The 17,699-nt window shown below is 28.4% G+C and overlaps 1 pseudogene across 1 annotated transcript; it reads left to right on the top strand.

Annotated features, from left to right (window-relative positions):
- The first annotated feature begins 1,431 nt into the window (after window positions 1-1,431).
- LOC111312231 (ACT domain-containing protein ACR3-like) lies at window positions 1,432-8,801 on the top strand (annotated as a pseudogene). The gene is made up of 9 exons (XR_016343766.1): window positions 1,432-1,976; window positions 3,287-3,399; window positions 3,938-4,049; window positions 4,350-4,398; window positions 4,504-4,572; window positions 5,918-6,307; window positions 6,839-6,943; window positions 7,298-7,402; window positions 8,200-8,801. The product of XR_016343766.1 is annotated as an ACT domain-containing protein ACR3-like (transcript).
- The last annotated feature ends 8,898 nt before the right edge of the window (window positions 8,802-17,699 follow it).

Below are 17,699 nucleotides of genomic sequence, written 5' to 3'. Positions count from 1 at the left end.
AAAGAAGTGTTAGTCAAACTTTGATAATTTTAAGAGTAATCTTTATGCGAATCAAACAATTGTTCTCCCTCCTGGCTCACTTTCTCTAGAGCCGTGTCATAAAAAATAAATAAATTGATTTTCATTGTAGGAGATTTTACTTTCAATTCAATATTTACAAATATATATATTCAAATTAGTTTTTAATATAATTATTGAAAGTTTGATTTTGTTGTTTAGTTACTTTATAAAATTAAAAATAAAATTTTCAAAATTAAGAAAGTGATCAAAATAAAATCATTACAAATTTTTGAGCCCTTTTAAAAAATTTGAAAATTAAATAATCAAATGTACTTATGAAACACATATGGGTAATTTTACATTAGTGAACACACAATTGTGCCAATTTTGGTATATTTTAACCATTAGAGTTTAACTCAAGTGATAATATATAAGAATATGATAGAATTTGAGTAGAATAAATTGTTTCAACCATTAATAGTAAATTATTAAACCTTGATATCTATTTATGTGGCATTAAGATTCAAAATTTTAAACTACCAACATTCAAGTTTCATATCAATTTCACCATGATATCTAATTCTTTGGGAAGGGCAAATTATTTTTGCCCCCGATCAGTGTCTATTTCTGAATTTTACCCCTGTAAAAAATGATGCCGTTAAAAGATTGACTGAATATTGTAAAAAAAAAAAAAAAAAAATTAGCCGTATTGAAGCAAAGTGATGTCAGCGCTCACGCGCGCAACTGAGAGTTCGCGTTAAGCTTACCCCTACACAAAATATAAACAAGATATGTTTGGTCGCCGTGTCAATCTCTCAGTATTTAATCATTTTGTTTAATACGATAATCCATATTGAAATCCCAACGCCAGTGTTTTTCGTAGGGTTGATAACCCGATTCGAAATCAACATATTTCGATTCGGTTCGCTTTTATAAGATTAATTATTTATTTTTTAAATTAAATTTTAAATTAAATTTAAATTTTAAAAAAATTTAATTAGATCTAAATTGATATTATATTAAAAATTATTTTTAATTATATATATTTATATATTTATATTTTAAAAATAATATTTTATATTTTAAAAAATAATATTTATTAATTTCGAATTAAATCAGATATAATTTATATAATCTCACGTTCAAATCGAGTTAAGATATAAAAAAATTAAAAAAATTTTGAGTCGAATATGAATACAAATTTTATGACTATAAAATCAAATCAGTTCGAGACGAACAAAAATTCATCCCCTCTCGAACCGTGTTAACACTAGTTCCTCGCTCATTTTCCTCTGCTCTCGTTATCCAATGCCCATAACTCAAAACCAAAAAAAAAAAAAAAATCGATTCTTTTTGAGACAGGGAAGGCCAAGCATGTTCTTCTGAAAGTGGGATTCCAACGTAGAAAAGCATAGATAAGCAAGTATCTCATTTTTAAAAGATTCATTCATTCATTCAAAAAAAGCAAGGAAAAAAAAAAAGGGAAAACAAAGCTCTCTCTTTATTTTTCTTTATTATTATTATATTTTTGCTTCTGATTTCTAAGAAAAAAAAATACCTATATATATATATATATTTGAGGGGGCTTTTCCAACGTAATTTAACACCTTTGTTGCTTTTAAAGATTCTCCTGACACGTGTAATCTGTATATTTTCTTTTGGTTTTTCTGCGTGGAGTTCTTGTTTTAATTACAAAATATGAAGACTAGAGATAAATTTGCCCTACTTTCCAGTTATGTCATCATTTTTAAGAGTTGGGTTTTTGTTTTATTTTAGTTGGAGTTTCCATTTATTCTTTCATGTTTCCTTTCAATCAAAATTCTACTCAATTCTCTTTGTTTCAATGTTAAGTTTGATGAAAATATGTTTTTCTGTGTTTCTCCCAAGAATTTGCAGGTTTCCTTCAAGATTTAGTGGCTTTGTTATTTCCTCCCCATCGAGATATAACTCAGAAAAAAAGAATCAGCTTCTCTTTGGTATGTTATAGGATGAATTTTGCAGCAGTCTCAGCTTTGAATGCTTTGATTGATTTTTTTTTTTTTCTCTTTCAGTTAATATAGTGATAACTGATTACTCAAGAGTGTTAAATATTGACAAGTACTAGTGCCAGAAGCATTAGTTACTTGTCCTGTTAAACTTGAGTTTGTCTACATATTTTTTACATCTAAACAACAATATTAATTAGAAAGCTGCAGAATTCATACTTAAAGACTTCTATAGCAAATCTACTAAAGCTCTCCCAACTTAATTTTGTTGAAAAACTTTTAGAATTGATGGTTCTAACAACATCATTTGGAGCGGACAGCGGTAATGCTGATATTGAGCTTTTGTTGCAGTAGATGGACTGTTCTGTTTTGGATGATAGGGAAAAAAAATGATAAGAATCAAACCCTTATGTCGATTCAAAATCGTTTTTGTCTGTTTTGGTCTTAGCCTTTTTCCTTGGTAGTATTAATTCTGATCATAGACTGTCTAGTGGTTGTGGGGCCCAAATTTTTTTTTCTTTTGGTGATACCAAATCAAACATAGCAAATCTATGCATTTGGTTGGGAAAAATAAAAATCGAAAGATCTCTATTTTTCCAAGCTGAAAAGAATGCTTTCTGAGCTTCTTTGCAAGAAAAAATTTGTTATTTTCCAACATTCTGTTAGTCTCTAGAACAGTTGGATAACGAGAATAACTTTGCTTTATGAATCCCATTTAATTTCTGTTCCATACTTTACCATAAGGCCATTTGGTAATGGAGTATTCCCACTTGCTGTGATTTATTCCAGGTTTGGAATCTTAGAGGTTTAGTTGTTAATACTTCAAGTTAAAAAGTTCACATATAACTGTTACAAATCGCTGTTACGATCAATCAAGTTACAATCGCTAAGCTAGAGCTTGAGAATTCCTTTACCGTTTGTAGTAGTTGAGGTATTAAGTTAAACATAGTTGGCTTTGTTCTATTAGGTACTGTGTTGCATCGCTTGGATTAAATTCTTTATTAATCTTATTTGATCTATGAAGTTATGACATGTATAAAAGAATAGAGGATAATCATGGAAAGAAGCACCTCTGTTATTTTGAACTTCTCAATCAAAAGGGTTAATTTGTAAAGGTTTAGTCATTTTAACATACTTCCAAAAATGGAAAAAGGCTATGTCATGAAGTCTTCTTTCATGATCTATAGATAGATATAAGTCCCTGTAATGATACTATAAAGATTTTGAAGTATTTGTTTCACTAGGTTTGCATAGCAATGCATTAGCTTTATTTATTTACTTGTCCTGCACTCTATTTGCAGATATTTGCTGCCATAATGTGAACCTGATTCCATAAATAAGGGATTGCCACATTAGGCAACCTTAATTACAAGCTAAATCATTAAGAAGCCCTTTCTTGTCTTCTTCAGAAACGGTAGTTCTCTTCCTCTCTTAGAAATATTGAAGATATTGTCTATCATTATAATTTGCAGTTCCTTTAATTGCACCTAGAATACACACTGTTTGATATAGAACTTGTTAAGCTTTCTCAATTTCTTTGTTCATATTAAACAACAGTTTGGAAGCATTTGAATTGTTCTTAACTTTTACTTTGATATTAAGTGTTCACAGATAACTTGGGTTAGATGGCCAGTTTACCATTCTTTTTATCAGCAAATTCGTGCATGAAGTTATCCTCCATCATTGTTTGATGGCTTCCAATACTAAAATGCATCTTTGGTCTTTGATTTCAACATATCATACATGTTCTGTGAATGGAATACGTTTAGTTTTGGGAGGTTAATTAGGGATATGGAATATTTAACAGGTTTCTAGCTGATAGGCTAATCATAATATCTTGTATATACATGTTTAAATCAATATCAGTTTTGGAGGAGATGGCAGGATAGACCTTTCCATAAATAATTAATGTATATCTCCTGGTAACTGAGCTTCTGTTTGTTGTAACACAGAGTGAGAAACACATCCAGATTATTGTGAGTCTGTGGTTTAAATGGCTAAAGTTTGTTGGCCATACTTTGATCCCGAATATGAGAACCTGAATATCAGAATCAATCCTCCAAGGTTGTTTCTTTCTCTAGATGCTCCTTTTAAGATCAGTTATCAATTTTGTTCCAAAACAAGCAACTACATTCAACAACCTTGATGGTTTAGTCATTATAATTGCTTGGATTTACAATTTGCTAAAATATGCGCATTGATCAATTTTATGCTACCAAACTGTATTTTGGGGGTATGAGGTTTTTTTTTTTTTTTTTTTTTTTTTGGAAAATTCAAGAGGACTGCCCGTTGTATAAGAGACATGCATTTTAGCATTTCACATCTTTCTATATTTATAACTCTTCATTTCTCATACCTTTCCAGCAGGCTCTCTGTTGACAACACTAGTTGTAGTGACTATACTGTTGTAGAGGTAAATTTCAGTGCAAATAAAGTTTATGCCTCACTGGCTTTTGAACTTACACTGGTTCTATCACAGATTTTTAGTGTTAACAGATAATTCATAATTTGCATATAGGTTGACAGCATGAATAAGTCTGGAATATTGCTGGAAGTTGTGCAAATACTAACAGACCTTGACTTCATCATTATCAAAGCTTACATCTCCTCAGATGGTGGATGGGTCATGGATGGTATGGATATTATACTAATATTTATCGATTTTTTATTGTTAGGCTATAGAGCATAGAGCTTGGTTCCTACAATATGCTTGCCATAGGTTTTCCTGGAAAAGGTTCTTATTCAACAATAGGGCAGAATGCGCTTCTGTTCTTGTTTTTACATCTAAACTCATCAGTTATGGACAAGCATTTATATAGTTATAGCCGGACAACAGCATTATGTCCTAATAATCTGCCTCCCTTCCCCTTGTCCCTTTCCCACCCCGACTTCTCTCTTCCTAATACTGAGTATTTGACTTTTTTTTATTCTTTGTAAACAATATTTCATGTCACTGATTAACAAGGGAAAAAGATTACTGACGGAAAAACCATTGATTACATAGAGAGGGTATGCCCTATCTTTTCTCTGGGACTTGTCTTCTTTTATGCACCAAAATTGCCCCCTCCCCCCCCCCCCCCCAAAAAAAAAAAAAAACAAAAAAAAAAAGCTCAGCATACAGATACATTATGGAACAAAGTGACAGAAGCTTTTACTAAATAGTAAAATTTCTAATGATGAATTTCTCCCTCTCTTTCCCCTCTTCATGAGCCCTAGTGCTGTGTTTTGCATCCATAGGACCATAGCCCAGCCCTGCCCATGATGCTACCCTGTACTGGCAAATTACATCCTAAACTATACCATTTATCTAACATACATGTACTGGCAATTTGGTATGGCTCAATGCAGAACTCATAGACACAAGCATAAGTGGTAAGGGTAGCCATAAATGTTACATTTTCAAATTTACCCTTATTTCCTCTCATAATGTTTCGGAGTTAAGTACAAACCACTCACCATTTTATTCCAAAGATGCAGCAAGTGCTTAGATAGCACCTCCTTTCCTCATAAATAAATAGCCCTTACCTATTATTGTTCCCAGTAGAGATGAATAAAATGCAGAAAAGGGATAATAATTCATCAAACGAAAAAAAGCAGAAATAAAGACCTCGGCAACCCTTGCCTGCCATTATTCTCCATGTGTCATATTGAGTGCACTTTCTTTTATGCTTGTATTACATCTAATCTACTTTCTATTTCAACAGGCTCTGGGACCTAAGGGCCACACCACTGATGGCATGAAAAACAGCCCTGGCAAACATGTTGGGGTGCACTCTGTTGGTAATCATACACCAATTGAACTCATTGGAAGGGAAAGGCCTGGTCTCTTATCAGAGATCTCTGCTGTCCTTGTCAACCTTCATTTTAATGTTACTGTTGCAGAAGTATGGACACATAATAGACGAATAGCATGTGTGCTTTATGTCAATGACGATACCAAAAGTTGGGCTGTGGATGATCCGAACAGACTGTCTATTATGGAGGAGCAGCCTAAGCACATCATGTGTGGTTGTGAGGATGATGACAAAGTGGCTCGTACCATATTCTTCAGGGGATTCACACATATTGATTGGCAGCTTCATCAAATGTTGTTTGCTGATAGGGATTATGAAGGTGGTGGAGTGACAGCTGAGGTTGACTATCATCCGTCCTTCAAACCGAATATCACAGTTGAGCGTTGTGAGGAGAAAGGGTATTCAGTAGTTAGTGTCTGGTGCAAAGATTGAGCTAAACTTATGTTTGACATTGTCTGCACACTCACAGACATGCAGTATGTATTTTTTCATGCCAACATCTTATCTGATGGTCCCTATGCTTCACAGGTATGCACATCATATGTCATAGCCTTTCAAAAAAAAAGGATCAGAAGTACTTTCCTCTGAAATATCATTTTCCAATTGTTGCTAATTAAGTATGCCCTAATGACAAAAAAAAACAATCCAATTTGTTTGCTTATGCACTTGGAAACCAAATTACCTATGAAGATAGTGTATATGGCCAAATTTGTAACAAATATGCATCAAATTTATGAGTAAAGATGCGAGACCTTAACTCCATTCTTCTACAATCTGCGGTCTTATTAATCAATTATATACATTAGATAAGCATCCATCTAATGGGAAATGTTAATGACCTTTGAGAAAAAGGGGGGAGGGGGGCAATATGTATTTTTATAACATGCTCGACTGTAATGAGATATAAGTTTTCTTTTGGGACAGTTAAGTTTCCATGGCTCAGCCATTCATTGTAGATTTTTTATAATGATATCCATTCTTTGATCACTCTTTAAATCCAAAAATTGTGTAGGATTCATTACATGTGCATAAATTATTTTAATGGTTTCCAAATTGTAGGAATATTTTATTCGACACACGGATGGCCGCACACTTGATACTGAAGGAGAGAAAGAAAGGTTCATTAAATGGCTAGAAGCTGCAATTCATAGAAGAGTAAGTGAGGTTAGTAGTATGTCTAACTGGAATGTTCTGTTCTTGTTAAGCTATTGATTTTTTTTGCATAAATAGAAAGCATGCTCTGGTTTTTAGCCAAAAATTTTGTTTCTAAATGGTTCTGCTGCATTAAATTCTCTGAATTTCCAATCTGAACAGTTAAAGAGCTGTTTATATTCCTGTAATGTAGGTGTCTTGTAATGAGATATAAGTTTTCTTTTGGGACAGTTAAGTTTCCATGGCTCAGCCATTCATTGTAGATTTTTTATAATGATATCCATCCTTTGATCACTCTCGAAATCCAAAAATTGTGTAGGATTGATTACATGTGCATAAATTATTTTAATGGTTTTCAAATTGTAGGAATATTTTATTCGGCACATGGATGGCTGCACACTTGATACTGAAGGAGAGAAAGAAAGGTTCATTAAATGTCTAGAAGCTGCAATTCATAGAGGAGTAAGTGAGGTTAGTAGTATGTCTAACTGGAATGTTTTGTTCTTGTTAGGCTATTGATTATTTTTGCATAAATAGAAAGCATGCTCTGGTTTTTAGCCAAAAATTTTGTTTCTAAATGGTTCTGCTGCATTAAATTCTCTGAATTTCCAATCTGAACAGTTAAAGAGCTGTTTATATTCCTGTAATGTAGGTGTCTTGTATGCTTTTTAGTATTCAGAAATTCCATGCAGAAGGGTATGATTTACTTAGAAGACAAACAAAACAAACCTGTCATTGCTTACCAAAATAGTATATTGTTTTCTTAATGTATATTTAGTGTAGGTTTCATTCATAATCCACTTTGGAGCTGTCTCTTATCACATGAATTACCACAACAATATGGAAAAACTAGGGTCATGACATGTTAGGATTTATAGTCACTTTCAATATGAATTCCAGGAACTACTCTTCTTTGCTATTGATGCCAATGAAAAGTAACTGAGCTACATGGAACACACCAACAATGTGTTTGAACAGCAAGCATACTAAAACATAAAATGGCAACAAAGCAACTGATCAGGAAAAGCAAAATGCAAGTTTAATGCAGTACCAGGAAAACCTTTAAAGCAAATTTAAAATTAATCTGGGAGAGAAGAAGTCGGCAAATTGATGTTGCAAAGGTGCATGGAAAACCAAATTCCGCTCTAATCTGTGTGTAACCAATACAATCTTCCATTTGGTAAACTAATTCTTAGTTCATATTCCCCTCTTATTTTTATTGAGAAACACCTACTTCTGGTCATTTAAGATGTATGTAACAAATGCAGGGTTTAAGTCTGGAGCTTTGCGCAAAGGATAGAGTTGGTTTGTTGTCTGTAGTAAAAAGGATTCTCCGAGAGAATGGATTGACGGTTAGACAAGCAGGGTTCTCAACGGTTGGGGAGCGGTGAATGTTTTCTATGTGAGAGATGCTTATGGGAATCCAGTAGATACAAAGACAATCGAAGCACTTTGCAAAGAATCGGACACACAATGATGCTTAACATAAAGAAGGATCCAGCCAGTGCCTAAGTAGCCGAGGTTGAGGCTAGTGGATGGACCAAAACAAACTTCTTCTTCGGAAACATGCTGGAAAAGTTCTTGGCTTGAGAAAAGAAAAGAAATATCATTTCCATGTTTGGCTGTAACAGAAACTTTGGACTGTATAGAACTAATAATGCAGGTGTGAAGAATTTGTTATCCCTATTTTGTTTAAAAATAAATGCTTGCAAATTGTGAAGCCTGGACTTTGGAAAGTGCTTCTTTGCCGTTTTTCTTTATTTTATTTTACTTCATTTTACAGCTTAGCTTTCTTATATGGTTCATGTATTTGAGTCTTGTAAAACACTATCAATTTATGTGATATTTAAACGAAAATTACATGTTAAAATTTTTGTTGAAACAAAAAATATGAAATTTTTTTTTTTTATTTTTGTTAAATTAAAAAATGATTATTGTTAAAAAAATTTTTTTTTATCATTTTTATATAATATTATCGCATGTGTTTTAAATTGCCGATCTTAATATATCTACCGTGTACACATCAATAAAATGGATTTTCGATGCTTTCTCGCTAGTTTTGATGGCTTTATTTCTTGTTCAAGTATACGTTTGACTTGCAATTGGATGAGGAATTGAAAGACTTTGCAAGGCACACGAAAGAAATAAAATAAAGAGAAAAGTCTACTTGCAATTGAATTTATTTCATTTTTTTGGCGTTGAAAACATGCAAGAAACAACTGTATGTGATTAAACATTTCTAGTTATGGTATATAACACCCAAAAGTTAGGTCTTAATTGCCAGAAAATCACCCATAATCCAGCCCATCCTTAGTAGATCGTCAATATTCTTTAATTAATTTTTGCTTGTCTGTGAAATTTTCTTAAGCAACCCTGACCTTAATGAACCCCTCACTGTAAGACTTGTTCCAAAAGGAAAATACGAGTGTCCCGCAATCTGGATGTTCCACCTACTCATAAAAATGCAATCTTTTTACTTTCGAATTGGAAATCGGACAAAATAAATTTATTCCTTCCAAATGATATTTGAGAATAAAATAAAGTCATAATAAAAATATAAAAGTATGGGCATTTATATCATTTTGTTTCGCATTTATTTTTTTTAAAAAATGACCCACTTATAACATAATTTTTTTGAAACATAATTTCTGTTTTTTTTTTCTTTTTCATTTGTACCCACATAATGTTGGGTGTGACAAAATCTAGTACATATAAATCTAGTTTATTCACATTTACAAATAAATAATTGTACAAAAAAAAAGAAAAAATTAATCGAAGAAAATCTCATTCTATAAGGTTATATATAATCACAATTAAAAATTGTTACCATAATAATGGAATTAAAAATTGAGATTAGAAATTGAAAAAAATCGTATAAATTACAAAATATAATTACAATTACAACGTTAAATTATGTAATTAATTAATGTACTTGGATCAAGTTAAAAATTTAGTCCCGACAATTAACTATAATCGTATTTCATAATTTAATCTAATTATAAAGTTATAATTATCTTCATGGCATTTTTTTACTTAATTATAATTACAAAGTTACATTTGCTTAAAAAAAATTACAAATTATTTTGGCATGTCAAGTTTATCTTAAGTGACTGGTCCTATCAATATTATCAAAGTTTCCAATCTGTTCCGACAATGATATTCTACTCAAAAACAACATAACATAAAATAAATCCACATGATAAATTAATTAAATGTATTAGCTATGATAGTTCTGGTATTCCTTAATTTGAGCAAAGATTCAGTTTGTTGAATAACTTCCTTGCATCAACAATAAATGATAAACAATGATAGTATTTATTTTGTAAACTAAAGCAATAAATTAATTCAAAAAATGAAACTGCACATAATGATTAATTCCATTATCATGAAATTGAAGTATGTATAATTAAAACAACTGGAAAAGAAAGGTAGCATTCATTAATTTAATAAGAAAAATAATTATATTCCAATCCCATTGTGAAGATGTAAAAATAATTATGCGTTTACATTTTTTAAAAATTACCCATAATTATGCGTTTAAATTACCAAAAATTATGCGTTTAAATTTTTTAAAAATTGTAATCTTTAAGAGTTTGACTAACATATATGCTATAATTAAATTCCTGCATATGAATTATTATATATAACAATTAAAATTTGATAAAAATAAAAAAAATAATTTTTTTCTTATAAAATGTAATTTAATGTATTCTTTATTTAACTTTTAAAAAATGTTTTAAAAAATCTCATAAAAAAATTACTCATACGAAAATATAGAATGAAAATGATTTAATCATTAATCAATCAATTTATTATGATAAAAGACAAAAGGAACATATGTAATCAATAAGTGGTTGATTCAATCATTTAAGATTCATTTTTCTCAATCAAGAAGTCTTAAGTTCGAGTTTTATTTGTGATTATTTGTTAAGATCATCTCGAATTTATGACCTGTAATCATTTATTTTAGATTGTCAAATACGATATATCTTATTTTGATTTGAGAGATTAAACAATCGATCTATTTAGAATTTCTTTTACCCAAAAAAAAAAAAAAATTCAACTGCTAATTAATCAATTTATTATGATAAAAGGAACTTATATCAAAATGAAAAGATGTAAGAAAATTTATAATTTTATCTATTTTTTAGGTTACATTTATAATTAAATATTAAATATATATAATAAATTTAATAATTAATTATTACTTCATTAAATAATTAATTAATAAATTATAATTTAACTAAATAATTAAACTCATATATAATAAAATTTAAATCTAAAACTTTAAAATTCTATAATTTTTTTCTTCCACTAAACGAAACTCTGTTAAATGCTAATTCAAACACTAGCAAAAATAATCTAATGGTGTCAATCATGTCGCCTCTCATTTTATCTGTGGAATTAATAATGATCATAGAAATTCATAATTAAATTCAATTACATCAATATCAAACAATCATCATCCTCGATACCTTACAATTAAAGTAAATCCAATGGGTTTACTTTCTTTTTTTTTTTATCTAAGAAAAAAAAAAGAGTATTGAAAAATATAAAAAGAAAAAAGATTGTTGCCTTTTGTTTTGGTCTGTTGGGTGGGTCTTTCACGGGTGAAATACTGAAATTGTTTAGTCAAAGTTTTTGGATAGTTTAATTAATTTTTTTCATTAACTTACAATTTTGAGAATTTGACAAAATTTTGAGGATGAAGATTGCTTTGAAAAATATTTACTTTATTCATTTTTAAATTTAATTTCCAATTATTAAAAATATATTTAAATATTTTATTATTTATTTATTTTCTCATGTTTTAAGATGTGCTTATTTATATCTTTCTTTTTAAAAAACTTAAGAAAATGCACGTGTAAGAGGGAAAATGTTGGAAAATAATAGATTTTGCTATAGCTTTTATTCTAAAAACATTTTTGTTGAAATTACTAAAATCTTAAAAACTTTGAATATTAAAATTTCATTAGGAATGATCAATTCGATTTAAAAAATAACTCACAATTCTCTCGTTTCCTTCTACTAGCACTAGAATGGGAAATCAATAATGTGATAGTGTACAATCATTCATGCTCATTTTTATCTGATCAATCCATGCATGAAGAGACTGCACCTGGACAAAATTGAAAGTCAAAAGAAAAAGTTTCCGATCACTAGCTGTTCCACTTGGTGGAAGATTGATTACATGATTTGATATTATTTATATATATAAATGGAATAGCTAAGAAAAAACAAAAACGAATGAGTCATGAATTAAAGTTAAAGGAAAGATTCTTAACACATCCACCAACGACAGCCAGCCCCACCAACATTTATAGATTTAATAGATTTAGATTTAAGACCTCACCAGACGGATGGGACGCTGCCACTGCTGAAAGTAAGATCACTTGGAAAACTATGAATCAATTACATAATTGTCTTGGCAACGGATCGGCACATATTTTTACTCATCTTAAATTCGATTTAATTTTATAAACATAAAATTTATATTATATTTAATTCAATTTTTTTTTATTTTTTATATCCGAATCCGACATTATATAAATCGTATCTAATTCGATTTGATCTGAAATTAATAGAATATTATTTTTTAAAATAAAAATATTATTTTTTAAATATAAATATATATAATTAAAAAATTAAAAAATAATTTTTTATATAATATCGGATCGGATTTGCTTAAAATCCGATCTGACCTTAATTTTCTCTTAATAATATCTGATTCGACTCGAGATCCGATTTAAAAAAAAATTGATCTTATAAAATTAGGTCGGATCAAAACCTGTCGGTTTCGAATTAGACTGCTAACCCTATACATAACTCAATCGTTCCCTTGGACAACTCACAAGAACCATTTTTTTAAATCATCGAGCATAAAGTATATATTGAATGTAATAAATTAATGTAAAAAATATAAATGGTTAGATCTCGATAAAATCTGAAAATACATTTTATGGTATTGTAAAAAATTTATTCTCCTCACACTTTCATTCTTATCGTTAAGACGAGATGTTATGGACATACTATGCATATTCATATTCCTACATTTGGTCAAATGTAGTTTGATTTTATGTCTTGTATATATATAGCAGATATTCTAGAAAGAGCGTGAAAAATTCTTTTGTATTTGTAAATTGTGAGAGAGAAAGAGAGGGAAATGATCCTTGTCAAACATATATATATATATATATATATATATAATAATTCATACATCTTTAATTGGATTCTAGGTTGTTAACTCCTGTCAAAACCTAAATGTTCATGTTATTAGGAAAGTAAGGTTCAACCTCATATAATTGGTTTTGGATCAATCAGAAGTCATAGGTCTTAATCTTTTTTTTACACAAAATTTTAACTACTTAATAAAAAAAGATAGAGTTGTTTTAAAGTAGAAAACCAAGGTAGCACCACAACCAAGAAAAAAAAAAGGGGAAAAAGAAACCAAAAAAATAAAGAAAAAATGGTGTATTTAGTGAGTGACTTATTTAGTAAGATTTCTTCAATTTTTTTTAGTTGTTGATTAACTCTAATTTTAGTTAAAAAAAATTTTTATATATCTATTATTTGACATTGAAAATTTTTATTATTTCAAGCCCAATACATGCCTCACTAAATCCATAAAAAAAAATAATGGTCCTAAATTTTGATGTAATATGCTATACAATCATTAGAAAATTAAATTGGCTTAGCAATCACCATTTGGTTTTTTTGATTTGTAGTTAAAAAAAGAAAGACAAAAGAAAGAGTAAGTGAAAGGTAAATATCAGAGGAAATAAGAGGGAAAATACAAGAGTAAAAAGATAACTATTTTTCACCTAATTAATTCCTATATATTGATCTTTTCAATTTACAAAGATTAGAATAAATAAAAGAAAATTTCCAACAATGGGATAGTTGCCTTTTTTTATATATATAATGGAATATATTAAAGAAAAGAATTCATTTTTTTATATATGATAGTGAAATTTTTAAATTTTATGAATGAAATTAAAACATTCTCATATGTTTTACCCTTTTATAATTTTTTTTTTACAATATATATGTCTCATTCTATTATTTCTGCTCATGAAATAATTTAAAAACTCCATGCTTTTGGCACACTGACTTTCGAAGATTTTAATATAAGGGTCTTGAATAAAAAAAAAACTTGTATATGTAAAGTTGATATATTTCATAAAGGATGATGATCAAATAGTCTCCTTATGCATATCAATACATATACTTTTTCTTACTATTATTTTTTATTCTTTTTTAAATATTACAAAAATTTTAAATAACAAAAATAATTTTTCTAATTTTTCAATTGTAACATTTTTTCTAACAATTACGAAGCTTGTTCATAAAATATTGAACTCTTAATTTCATTAATTGAGATTTAATTTGTGTTAAGTAGAACAAAATTGTTATCATTCTTAAATTATTTTCCGAGTTTAATTATTTCAAAAATAATAATTTCATTCAACATTATTTAAAAATAAAAACAAAAACATTCATGATAATTTATTTTTATTTTTTTACAAAAGAAGTTGAAACATGAATATAAAGAAAGAGATTATAAATTTTCAAATTGATCTCTAAAATTATTGAGTTCAATAAAATTATAAATATTAAAATTTGAATTTAAATATTAGCTTTTAAAAATAATTATTTGAATTAATTGAACTAATTTTTGAATTCAAAATTAATATAATTTATTTTTATTGTTACTTATAAATTTGTGTACAATGTACTTGCACCATGGACTAATTAGAAGAATTTCATAATGTGCAATATGTCTCATTGTGTAGTTGATATAGTGAGCAGATTTCTTTTTAATCCAAGAAAAGTTTACTGGAAAGCAGTGAAATGAATTTTTAGATATTTAAAGGACACCTAAAAAATGTGCTTAAGTTATAGAGTTTTACAACTAGTTTTATAATGGTTTATTGATACTAACATAACAAGTGATCTTGATGGTAAAAAAATTATTTTAGGGTATTTGTTTACTTTTGTATGAGAAAGCTGTATCTTGACAATCTAAGTTGTAGAAATGTGTTGTTTTGTCAACTACAAAGGTTAAGTATATTACAACAATCGAAGTAGGTAAAGAAATGCTTTGGATGAAATATTTTTTTTTTAAATTGAGGTTGAATAAAAAAGAGTATATGGTGTTCTATGATAACCAAAATGCTCTAAATTTGAGTAAGAATGCCAGGTACCATATTAGAACAAAACATATTGATGTTGATATCATTGGCTATGTACAATGATTAAGGAATAGTATATGCTATTGAAAAAAGTTCATACCGATGAAAATGTAGCAGATATGTTGATTAAGACACTTTTCAAGAAAAAACTTTAGCTTTGCAGTAATTTAGTCAAAATAGGTTCCTTGGCCAAGGTAAATTCTAAATGAAACTACTATGATGATGAATTTCTTTTTAATGGGGTTGGAGGGAGAGATTGTTAAGAAAGTAGGGTCCAGCTTTATGTAATTGATCTTGGACCAATCAAAAGCTATAGGCTTTAGTTTTTCTTTTTACACAGAGCTCCAACTACTTAACAAAAAGAGGTGAGGTTATTTTAAGGTAGAAAAACAAGATAGTGCCTCAAACTAATAAGGTAGAAAAACAAGATAGTGCCTCAAACTAAGGAAAGAAAGGGGAAAAGAAGCCAAAAAATAGAGAAAAAAGAAAGAAGGGAGAGTCGATTGATCGAAAGTCGATCTATAGTCCGATTAAGTTGAAATTTTATCAGCAGGTTTATGATTCAGAGTTCTACATTCTAGACAGTGAAAATCGAGTTTAAAGCTCTCTAAGAACAAATCCATAGTATATTTGCTAAGTCATCTATTTGGTGAGATTTCTCCAATTGTTTCTCTAATTGTTGATTAACTCTAGTTTTAATTAAAAAAAAATTTGTATATTTATTATTTGATAGTAGAGATTTTTTTGTTTGTCTGTGATTTTTTCTCTTTACTCTGGAGGGTTTTTCACGCAAATCTTAGTGTGCTTTATTTTTCTTATATTATTGATTGTTGATTGTTGTCTATTATTATAGGTTGATTGTGATATATTGCTTCTACGTTATTGTGTTTATTGCTTCAAACCTAACACATCCCTCACTAAATCCATAAAAAATTAATGGTCCTAAATTTTGATGTGATATGCTATACAATCATTAGAAAATTAAATTAGCTTAGCAATCACAGTTTGATTTTTTGATTTGTAGTTAAAAAGAAAAAGATAAAAGAAATAGTAAGTGAAAGGTAAATATAATAGGAAATGAGAAGGAAAATACAAGAGTAAAAAGATAACTATTTTTCACCTAATGAATTTATATATATATTGATCTTTTCAATTTACAAAGAATAAAATAAATAAAAGAAATTTTCCAACAATAGGATAGTTGCCTTTTTTTTTTATAATGGAATATATTAAAGAAAATAATTCGTTTTTTTATATATGATAGTGAAAATTTTAAATTTTATGAATAAAATTAAAACATTGTCATATGTTTTACCCTTTTATAATTTTTTTTTTTTACAATATGTATCATTCTATTATTTCTGCTCATGAAATGATTTAAAAGCTCCATGCTTTTGGTACACTGACTTTCGAAGATTTTAATAAAAGGGCCTTGAACAAAGAGAAAAAAACTTGTACATGTAAAGTTAATATATTTCATAAAGGATGATGATCAAATAGTCTCCTTATGCATATCAATACATATACTTTTTCTTATTATTATTTTTTATTCTTTTTTAAATATTACAAAAATTGTAAATAACAAAAAATATTTTTTTCTAATTTTTCAATTGTAATATTTTTTCTAACAGTCACATAACTTGTTAATAAAATATTAAACTCTTAATTTCATTAATTGAGATTTAATTTATGTTAAGTACCAACAAAATTGTTATCATTCTTAAATTCTTTTCTTTTCGAATTTAATTATTTCGAAAATAATATTTTCATTCAGCATTATTTAAAAATAAAAACAAAAGCATTCATGATAATTTATTTTTATTTTTTTATAAAAGAAGATGGATCCTGAATATAAAAAAAAGATATTACAAGTTTTCAAATCGATCACTAAATTTATTAAATTCAAAAAAATTATAGATATTAAGATTTAAATTAAATATCAACTTTAAAAAATAATTATTTAAATTAATTGAATTAAATTTTGAATTTAAAATTAATATAATTTATTTTTATTGTTAATATATTTCAGCACTTATAAATTCGCATACAGTATACTTTCGTCATGGACTGATTAGAAGAATTTCAAAATGTGCAATATGTCTCATTTCCTTATCTTAATTTTCTTTCTTTCCACCATGATTTAATTTTGCTAATGCCACGCCCCGTTAAGAAAAAGAAAATTAAAAAAAGAAATTGAGAAAGTACAATAAAATTATTCTTGTTCATTGCTTTTCGGTGCGGCTTCGGTTTTAAACAAAAGTGGAACTTTCTCTGTTAACCTCAAACTCTCCCCCTTTAAAAAAATAAAAAATAAAAAATTAATTTTCTAATTTTATTGCTTCAGTGTTCTTCTAATTATTTCTTTTTTTTTTTTTAAGAAAAAAAAGCTTTTGACTTGATTCCTTGGTCACTAATAATGGTAACAATGTGTTTATGGCCTTTATCCACTATTTTTTATATCACGTCGGTTGATTTCTAACACGTGTCACCTTAAAAGCCGCTGCTTCTCTCCCGTACGTTTCTCCCTCTGCTTTTTCTTTTTTCCTCTTTTTCTCGGATGTCTTTAATAAACTCTT

The sequence above is a fragment of the Durio zibethinus genome, chromosome 1, assembly GCF_047325235.1.
Source record: "Durio zibethinus cultivar Kanyao isolate XHJ-2024 chromosome 1, ASM4732523v1, whole genome shotgun sequence".
In the NCBI taxonomy this organism is placed as follows: Eukaryota; Viridiplantae; Streptophyta; class Magnoliopsida; order Malvales; family Malvaceae; genus Durio; species Durio zibethinus.
This window is presented reverse-complemented; position numbering and strand designations above follow the sequence as displayed.